The sequence below is a fragment of the Theropithecus gelada genome, chromosome 2 (genome assembly GCF_003255815.1).
Source record: "Theropithecus gelada isolate Dixy chromosome 2, Tgel_1.0, whole genome shotgun sequence".
Classification (NCBI taxonomy): domain Eukaryota; kingdom Metazoa; phylum Chordata; class Mammalia; order Primates; family Cercopithecidae; genus Theropithecus; species Theropithecus gelada.
This window is the reverse complement of record NC_037669.1, coordinates 47,667,449-47,676,305: the sequence shown is the minus strand read 5'-3', so window position 1 is coordinate 47,676,305 and position 8,857 is coordinate 47,667,449.

Sequence of the window (8,857 nt, the reverse complement as noted above, 5' to 3'; positions counted from 1 at the left end):
GAATGTATGCTGAATTTCTCAAAATCTCTTTTTGCTATCTATTGAAATGATCATGTTTTTTTCAATCTGTTAATATGATGTTTTACATCATTAAGATTTCCTAAAATGTGAATATTTTACTCCCAATTGTAAGGCATTTCATATACATTTATTTATTTATTTATTTTCTTGAGACAAAGTCTTGCTGTGTCACTCAGGCTGGAGTGCAGTGGTGCAATCTCGGCTCACTGCAACCTCCGCCTCCCAGGTTCAAGTGATTCTCCTGTCTCAGCCTCTGGAATAGCTGGGATTACAGGTGTGTACCACCACGCCTGGCTAATTTTTATATTTTTAGAAGAGATGGGGTTTTGCCATGTTGGCCAGGCTGGTCTTGAACTCCTGACCTCAGGTGATCTGCCTCTCTTGGCCTCCCAAAATGCTGGGATTATAGGCATGAACCCCTGTGCTCAGTCTACATTGCTGTTTTTTTTTTTTTTTTTAATCTACACCATAATCCTTAAAGTGGAGTCATTTTAAGGATGAGATGAGATGTTGCTTTTCTTCATTTAGAGACAAGAAAGTGGCCCAGGAAAGGCCTGCAATGAGGTGGTGGCCGGGACACACAGACAGGTGTCACGGGCAGCCCGCCTTTAGAGCTGCACTCTCCCTCCTGGGCCCCTAGGACAGCTTCCACAGCCAACCTTAGGAATCGGGGTCCTAGAAGGCTCTGCCAGTTCCTGCCCCAGAAGGCTTCCGTTTGGGGACAGCCCCGACTCCTGGCAGATCAACCGCCCATTCACATGGGGTTGGGGGTTGGGTGACCTTTTCTTTGGAGCTTGTTCAAGACCCAGAGAAGGAAGCCTTCTTGGTTCAGTGGTCACCTGCAGGCTGAAACAGGGTTCAAGGACCTCTTCAGTTAAGAAGGGAGATAATGAAAACCACATTTGCAGGTTTCTCTAGCCACTTTTGGCTCAGTAATGCATGTTGGGAAGACATCCAGGTGACTGGGAAGACCGGGATTGTGAAGTCACGGCTGGTGCACTTGGGCAGACAACCTCGTCCTTCTAAACCCTGGTCTCTCCATTTGTAAAATGGGAATAATTACCCCAATCTTACGTGGGCAACTGTGATGGCGGCATGAGCCCACACATGTGGCAACTCCAGAATCCTGCTTAGATAAGAGGCATTTGCCATCTACAGAACAAGGACACCAGATCTCCATCTCTGCCCTCTGCCTGGGCCTCCTCTTCCCTTCTGGATCCCCAGTGGCTGATGAGCAGAAGCTGACATGCACCGATGTGTCGGTTGCCTCTGTTAAGAGTGCTGACTCAGTTGAGTGCAGACACAGCAAGCCCATGGGGTCAGCAGGGAGCCGATGCCTGTCTGGCTCACTGGTCATGGCAGCACTCCTGGGTGCTGAGGGACAGAATAGTGCTCAGCTCTGCAGTTGTACAGGCAGTGGCTTGTCCTCAACAGCTGCTGTCCCTGGCTTGCTTCAGGGACAACAGAGGACTCCACTGCAAATGTGTAAGTGGCCAGGTCTTAGGCCTCACGGAAGGAGCAGCGGCTTTTCTGTGGTGGAAGCTATGGGTTCCCAGAATCATGAGTCTTGGCTTTGAGGGAAGAAGGCAGCCATCCTTCTGCCATGGAGACTGGGCTGCCTCAGGCAGGAGGCTTCCCTGGAGCGGAGCTCCTAGCTGGCCTCCAGAATTGCTCAGGAAATGTATCAGCGAAAGACTTTTTACTGCAGTAAAATACACAAAACATAACATTTACCGTCTTAACCATTTGAAATACATAATTCAGTGGCATTAAATACATTCACATTGTTGTGCAGCCACACCACTGTCTGTCCACAGAAGTCTTTTCATCTTGCAAACCCCATGTCCATTAAACAACAGCTCCCCATTCCTCCTCCCCAGCCCCTGACACCCACCATTTGCTTTCTATCTCTCTGAATTTGACTACTCTGCGTACTTCATACAAGTGGAATCATATAATATCTGTCCTTTTGTATCTGGCTTAAGTTTCATCCATGTTGTAGCATGTGTCAGAATTTCATTCCCTTTTAAGGCTGAATCATATTCCATTGCATGGACAGGCGCATTTTGTTGATTGTTCATCCGTCGGTGGAGGCTTGGTGGCTTCTCCCTTTTGACTGCTGTAAATAATGCAGCTATGAATACTGGTGTACAAATCTGTTTGAGTCTCTGCTTTCAATTCTTTTGGGAATACACCCAAAGTGGAATTGCTGGAACATATGGTAATACTAATTTAAGTTTTTGAGGAACCGCCAAACTAGTTTCCACAGTGGCCGCAGCATTTTACATTCCTACTGGCAGTGCACAAGGGTTCCAATTTCTCCACATCCTCACCAACACTTATTTTTAAAAAATTTTATGTGCACGTTAAAAGGCCAGACAGTTCAAGTGGATGTACACTGAGAAGTAAACCACCTTCCCACCCCTGTCTGTATCTATCAATGTCTTATTTCTTGTGTGTTATTCTAGAAGGTTCTGTGCATACAAAAGCTCATTTGCACATATATCTCCTACCTTTTTACACAAATGGTAGTTTCCTGTACAGACACCTCCTCATCCTGTTTACCAGACTTAACAGCTTATTCTGGAGTGAGTTCCACAGCTCTACCCATCAGCCTTGTCTGTTTTAGTTCCTGCAGGGTATGCATGGCACAGCTATGGCATCATTTGTGGATGGGCACTAAGCTTGTTTCCAGACATTGCTGGCATGTTTTGGTGATGCCTTTGTGTGCCCGTGGGAGTCTGTCTGTAGGATGCTTTTACAGAAACACCTGCTGGGCAAAGGGTATGGGTGTTTAAAATGTATACTGTTGTCAAATTGTCCCCCAGAGGTTTTGCCAATTCCTACTGCACCCATGGCATCTGAGAGGGCCTGTCTCCCACCCCCAGCCCAGCCTCTGCCATTTCAGCCCCTGCCCTTTCAGCTCCTCTATCTCGGGGCAGATAGCAGGGCCTAAATGATCAAGACCATGCCTATTTCCCCAGCTTGGGGGCAATCCTGAGCCCCCCTGGGACCCCTGTGCCAGCCCCGTGCTGAGAAGAGGCAACAAATATTGTCAAATGAACTGGCAGTGACATTTGAAGCTATGGAGGAAAATGGCTTCTGGGGGCCAGGTCAGTTGCAGGCTTTAAATACAAGGGAATGGAGGCTTCACATCTCAGCAGAATAAATCAGGCTTTCTGGGAACAGCCAGCCCTGGGGCCCCAGGACAGATGGGGGTAACTCACACCCACTCCCCGACCAAAAGTGACAGTGAACTGGCCAGGTTATGCAGGCAGCAAAGCCAGGAGAGAAGTGGCCCAAGGCTTAGGGACCAGACTCCTGCTTTCAGAGTGAATGATGGCTCAGCCTGATCTGGCTATCTGTCCCGCAGGCAGCAAGCATCTGATCAATAGGTCACTTCATGGCTAATTAATTACACTCCTTTTTCTCTGACCTCTGGTCTTCCTAGCCATGTGGGGCCATCTGAGCAAACATCAGGGGTTGATCAGGACACACACTGTGGGTTCAGCAGCCATCAGCATTGCAGAGATGGGCTCCTTGTTAGCTCCAGTGGTCTCACGCCGAAGTCCCTGTCCAGTCCCCTGATGCTGGTGAGGCTGGCGACCTCCCAGGAGAGCATCTTTAAGGTCCTGTCTGGCCCAGAGAATCTATTATGCTAAGGAACCAATGAGACCCTTTAGACACCCCTTTATTTTAACACATTTTAAATGTCAAACACTTAGCATTTTACAAATCAGTACATGCGTGCAAAAATTCCAAAAAGCTGATAATTACACAAGGAGCCCCTGCCCCAGCCTCTGTCCAGGCCCGTTCCTCAGAGGCAGCCGAGTGAAATGTTCAGCTGGGTTTGTTGTTGTTGTTGTTTGGTTAACCATGTTTCTAGACAACAGGTTTATGTTGCTCTGTCTTGGTTTGTTGATCTCGGGTATTACAGGTTGGTTGGCTGAAGATTTCTTTCTTTACACCCCTCTCCTCCTCCACCCTCCCCAAAGAGTTAATTTTTTTTAAGAGTTATATGGTGCTTAGATATTATGGCTATGTAAATATTCATTGCAGACCCAAGTGGTGCACTTCCATTTGTTTACCCCCATTTTTTTTTTTGAGGCAAGCTCTCACTCTGTCACCCAGGCTGGATTGCAGTGGTGCAATTATGGCTCACTGCAGCCTTGACTTCCTGGGCTCAAGCGATTCTCCCACTTTAGCCTCCCAAGTTGCTGGCACTATGGGTGTGCACCACCATGCTCAGCTGATTTTTGTATTTTTTGTAGAGACCTGGTTTCCCCACGTTGCCCAGGCTGGTCTCAAATTCCTGAGCTCAAATGATCTGCCCACTTTGGCCTCCCAAACTGCTGGGATTACAGGTATGAGCCACTGTGCCCGACCCTACCCCGTATTTTTTTTTTATTATAGTCATAATTTGCCTCATGTTTTCACTGCAGAATTCTCTCTATTTACATGCTTAATTCCTTTCCCATCTTCTTTCATTTCATCAATAACCCGTCTAGCCTCTAACTGTTTTTGCTTTTGTTTTGTATTGAACTCCTTCTTGGAGCTCTTTCTCTTTCTCCCACCCGGAGTGGGTGCTCTCTGGCCCACAGTGAGTTGGTCAGCCTGGGACTTCCCAAGACTGTCCTAGTAGGATCCACTAGTAGGATCCATGTTTCCTGGTCCATGTCTTCCTTTTCCTTGGTTTACTACCTTATTCTGCTTGAGCACATCCTCAAGGAACCTCTTAAGAAGCACATGAATGGTAGACGTGGCAGGTTTGAAACATGGCTGCACATTTGTGGGTTCTTCTGTCATTGAGAGGTGGGTCTATGTCCTTCCTCTTGAGTCTGAAACTTGTGACTGCTTCAACTAATAAAGTACGGTGGAAGTAACATTAAGAGACTTCTGAGGGTAGGTCATGCAAGGCCATGCTGCTTCTGCCTTTCTTGCTGGAACACTTACTCTTGGAGCTGTGTATCTGCCATATTGGAGGGCCACACAGGGACCCAGTTGAGCTCACCAGGTTAAAGAGCCATGAGGTGGCAGTTAAGCCCACCATGTTGGAAAGCCAGGGGTTCCAGCTGAGCTCACCATGGTGGAGAGACTTTGGAGTTCCAGTTAAGCTTGTAATGTTGGAGAGGCCATGGGGTCCCAGTTGAAACACCATAATGGAGAGGCCATACGGTCCCAGCTGAGCCTGCATTGTTGAAGAGGCCATGGAGTCCCAGTTGACCCTGCCATGTTAGAGAGGCCATGGGGTCCCAGTTGAGCCAGCCATGCAGGAGAACCATAGAGTTCCAGGTGAACCTGCCGTATTGGAGAGGTCATAGTGTCCCAGCTGGGTCCAGCCTTCTAGCTATCCTCCCAACTTCCCAGGCCTGTGAGGGATGCTAGGCCTGAAAGCCACCGAGGACCTCCGTCGATGCCATATAGAACAGATAAATCACCAGGATGAGCCATATCAGGGTTCCTGGCTCACGAAATCATAAGATGTGATAAAAGGGTTGCTGCTAAGTTTGGGTGTAGTTTGTTACACAACAATAGACAACTGGAACAAAATGTTTTCTAATTTTTGCATGTCTAAAAATGACTTTGCTATGCTCTCTTTCTTGTTGAATGGTAAGACTGGGAATAAGAATATAGTTGGAAAATGAATTTCCCACAGAATTTTAAAGGATTTGCTCCTTTAATCTCCAGGATGTGTTAGCTTTTTTTTTTTTTTTTTTTTAATAGAGTCAGGATCTTGCTTTTTCACCCAGGTGCTGGAGTGCAGGGGTGTGATCACAGCTCACTGCAGCCTCAAACTCCTAGGCTCAGGGGATACTCCTACCTTAGCCTCCCAGGTAGCTGGGACTACAGGCACATGTGCCACTGTTCCTGGCTAATTTTGTTTTTCTTTTTAGAGTTGGAGTTTTTGTCATCTTGCCCAGGCTGGTCTTGAACTCCTGGGCTCAACCATTTCTCCTGCCTCTACCTTCGGAAGTGCTGGGAGTGTTAGCTTTTGAGCACCTGATGCCACTCCAGTTCTCATCACTTAATTTAATTTGTTAATTAAATTAACTTTATTTTGACAAGGTCTAGCTCTGTTGTTCAGGCTGGAGTGCAGTGGCATGATCATAGTGCACTATAATCTCAAAGTCCTGGGCTTAAGCGATCCTCCTGCCTCAGCCTCCTGAGAAGCTGGGATTGCAGACATGTGACACCACAGCTGGTTAATTTTTAATTTTTTGGTGGAGATGGGGTCTCACTATATTGCCCAGGCTTGTCTCAAACTCCTGGCCTCAAGTGATCCTCCCACGATGGCCTCCCAAAGTGCTGGGATTACAGGCATGAGTCACTGCACCACGGTCCAGTTCTCATCCCTTTAAACGTTACCCACTCCACCTACCCAACAGTATTAGGGTTTTCACTTCATCTGGAAGTTCTGAAATTTCCCATGAGGAGCCGCGTGTGGGCTACTGCACACTTGCTGTGAGAGGTGAGTCCTGCGGAGAGCCTGCCTTCTCCTGGGCCTTTTCCTTTCTTTTGGTCTCTGTCCTCTTTTCAGACTCCCAACTGCTGGCTCTTGGTCTCCTGGGTTGATTCTCTAGGTCTTTTCTCTCTCTCTGGTCTTGTCTTTTCACTTTCTGGGCCATTTTCTTGCACTTTATTTTCCTATTCTTCCATTGAAACTTTTATTGTGGCTGTCATGTTAAAACATTTCTAGTAGTTATTTTTCTCTATTCTTTTTCGTAATTCATTTTTGTTTGTTTTAGGGAGGAAATATCTTCTTGGAGGGTAAGACTTATCTGGGGCTGCAATATTATCTCCTGTGGAGCCCCCCCCATTTTTGTTTCTACTTTTCCAGACCTTTGAATTATGATGGCCACTATCGTGACCTGACATTTTGGGGCACTTACTATGCTAAGCACTGTTTTAAGATGTAACATGTATTATCTCATTTAATTATCATAATAACCCTATTAGGTAGTACCATCATTATTCCCTTTTTGTAGATGGGAAAAGTGAGCAGCAGGGTGTCTAAGTTCCCCAAGGTCACATAAGGAAAGAGTGGAGCCAGGTTAGGAACCCAAGGGCCCAGGCTACGTGATCTTACTTCACACGTTCCTGCCAGAATCCCAAAGGGGTCAAGGGTCTGTTTTTACTATAGTCTGTAGGTAGAAGGGGCCGGGAGCTGTTTTACTATAGTCTGTAGGTAGAAGGGGCATCTCTCACTCTCCTTCTAAAAATTAATTTTTTTAAAAAAATTAAGATAGTTGTAGATTCTCATGCAGTTATCAAAAATAATACCAGAGAGATCCTGGGTAGCCTTTACCCAGTTTCCCAGGAAGGGCATCTCCTAATAAGCATATTTTTTTTTCCTTCCTGTTTTCTAATGGACCACTTTCAAAGTAGCTTCTTTCTGCTCCATAGGGCCTTATTGGAGGCCCCGTGAGACAGACAATAAGGCCCCATGAGGCAGCCTCACGCTCCAACATCAGGAGTCTTTCTCAACAGGCCCTTTTGAATGTTAAGCCTCCATCTGCAGTGGGCCTCATCCCAGGTGCAATGAACACAGCTCAGCCCATGACAGCACAGTCACAGAGCCTGGATGCCAGCTTCTCAGCCTGGAGTGTGGCCTTGGGGCACCCTCCACCCTGCTCCCTGCATCCTGCCGATAACATCCCACTTTTTGCACCATCCTCAAGATATCTTGGGATGTAAGAAACAACAAACCTACCCACAAGGGAATGTGATGTGTTGGCTCGAAACCTGGGAGGGCCAGAGGTACAGCAGGCTTCGGGCCTGGTTTCATTCAGGGGCACAGTGATATCGTCAGTGGCCTGAGTTCCTCTTGCTCTGCTATTTTCCTTCCATGTTGTGAGCTTCATCTGCGGCTGGAAGAGGGCCGCCGCCAGCCACAGGCCTGCGTGCTTCCTCCAGCTCCTCCACGGAGCAGAGGATCTCCCAAAACCTCTCAGCATGCCCTTGCCGGTCACGGAGGTCCCAGGGCAGTGTGCTCTAAGGACCAGGCATCTGTGTGTGTGCTCCTCTTTCCCTCCTCGCTGGGTTCCCAAACTTGGTGTGTATGTGAACTCCTATAGACGCTGCATGTGCACATCTGTGATGACCACACTTTATGGGGATTTGGGGGTTGTGGTAGGCAAAATAATGTTTCCCCTAAAAGGTCCACAGAAGCCAGAACCTCCCAAGTGGGTGGCATCACACAGCAGGGGGGCTGGGGCTGCCGATCAGAGAGAGCATCCCGGGCTGTCCAGACAGGCCCAGTGTAACCCCAGGGTCCTGAAAAGTGGAAGAGGGGTCAGAGAAGAAGGTGTGATGAAAAAGCAAAGCTGGGTGGCTCAGCTGCTGGCCTGGAAGGTGGAGGACAGGCCACAGGCCATGAAATGGCGGCGGATTCCAGTGGTTGAAAAAGGCAAGGAAGTGGATTCTTTTTAGAGCTTCCAGAGGGAACGCGGCCCTGTGGACACCTTGATTTTGACTCACGGAGATCTATTTTGGGCTTCTGAACTACAGAACTGCAAGAACATAAATTTGTTTTAAGCCACTAAATTTGTGGTCATGTATTCTGGTGGTGGCAGGAAGTGAACACAAGTGGGGACAGTGTGGCCTTCTGCCTGCTGTGTAACCTCTGCGTCTGCACATTCCCTCTCCTCCAGAAAGCGAGCAGGATCAGAGCAGGGCCTTGTGTCTCATCTTTCACCTCCCTGCCCAGTGCGGTGCTGGTGCTGAAAAGGGCTCAGAAAATGCTGAGTGTGTGACCAGTGCCTTGAGGTCATCGCCATGACTGTCCTCCCCCAGACCATCCTCCATGGCGAGGTGGCCTCCTGCTTTGTTCCGGGAG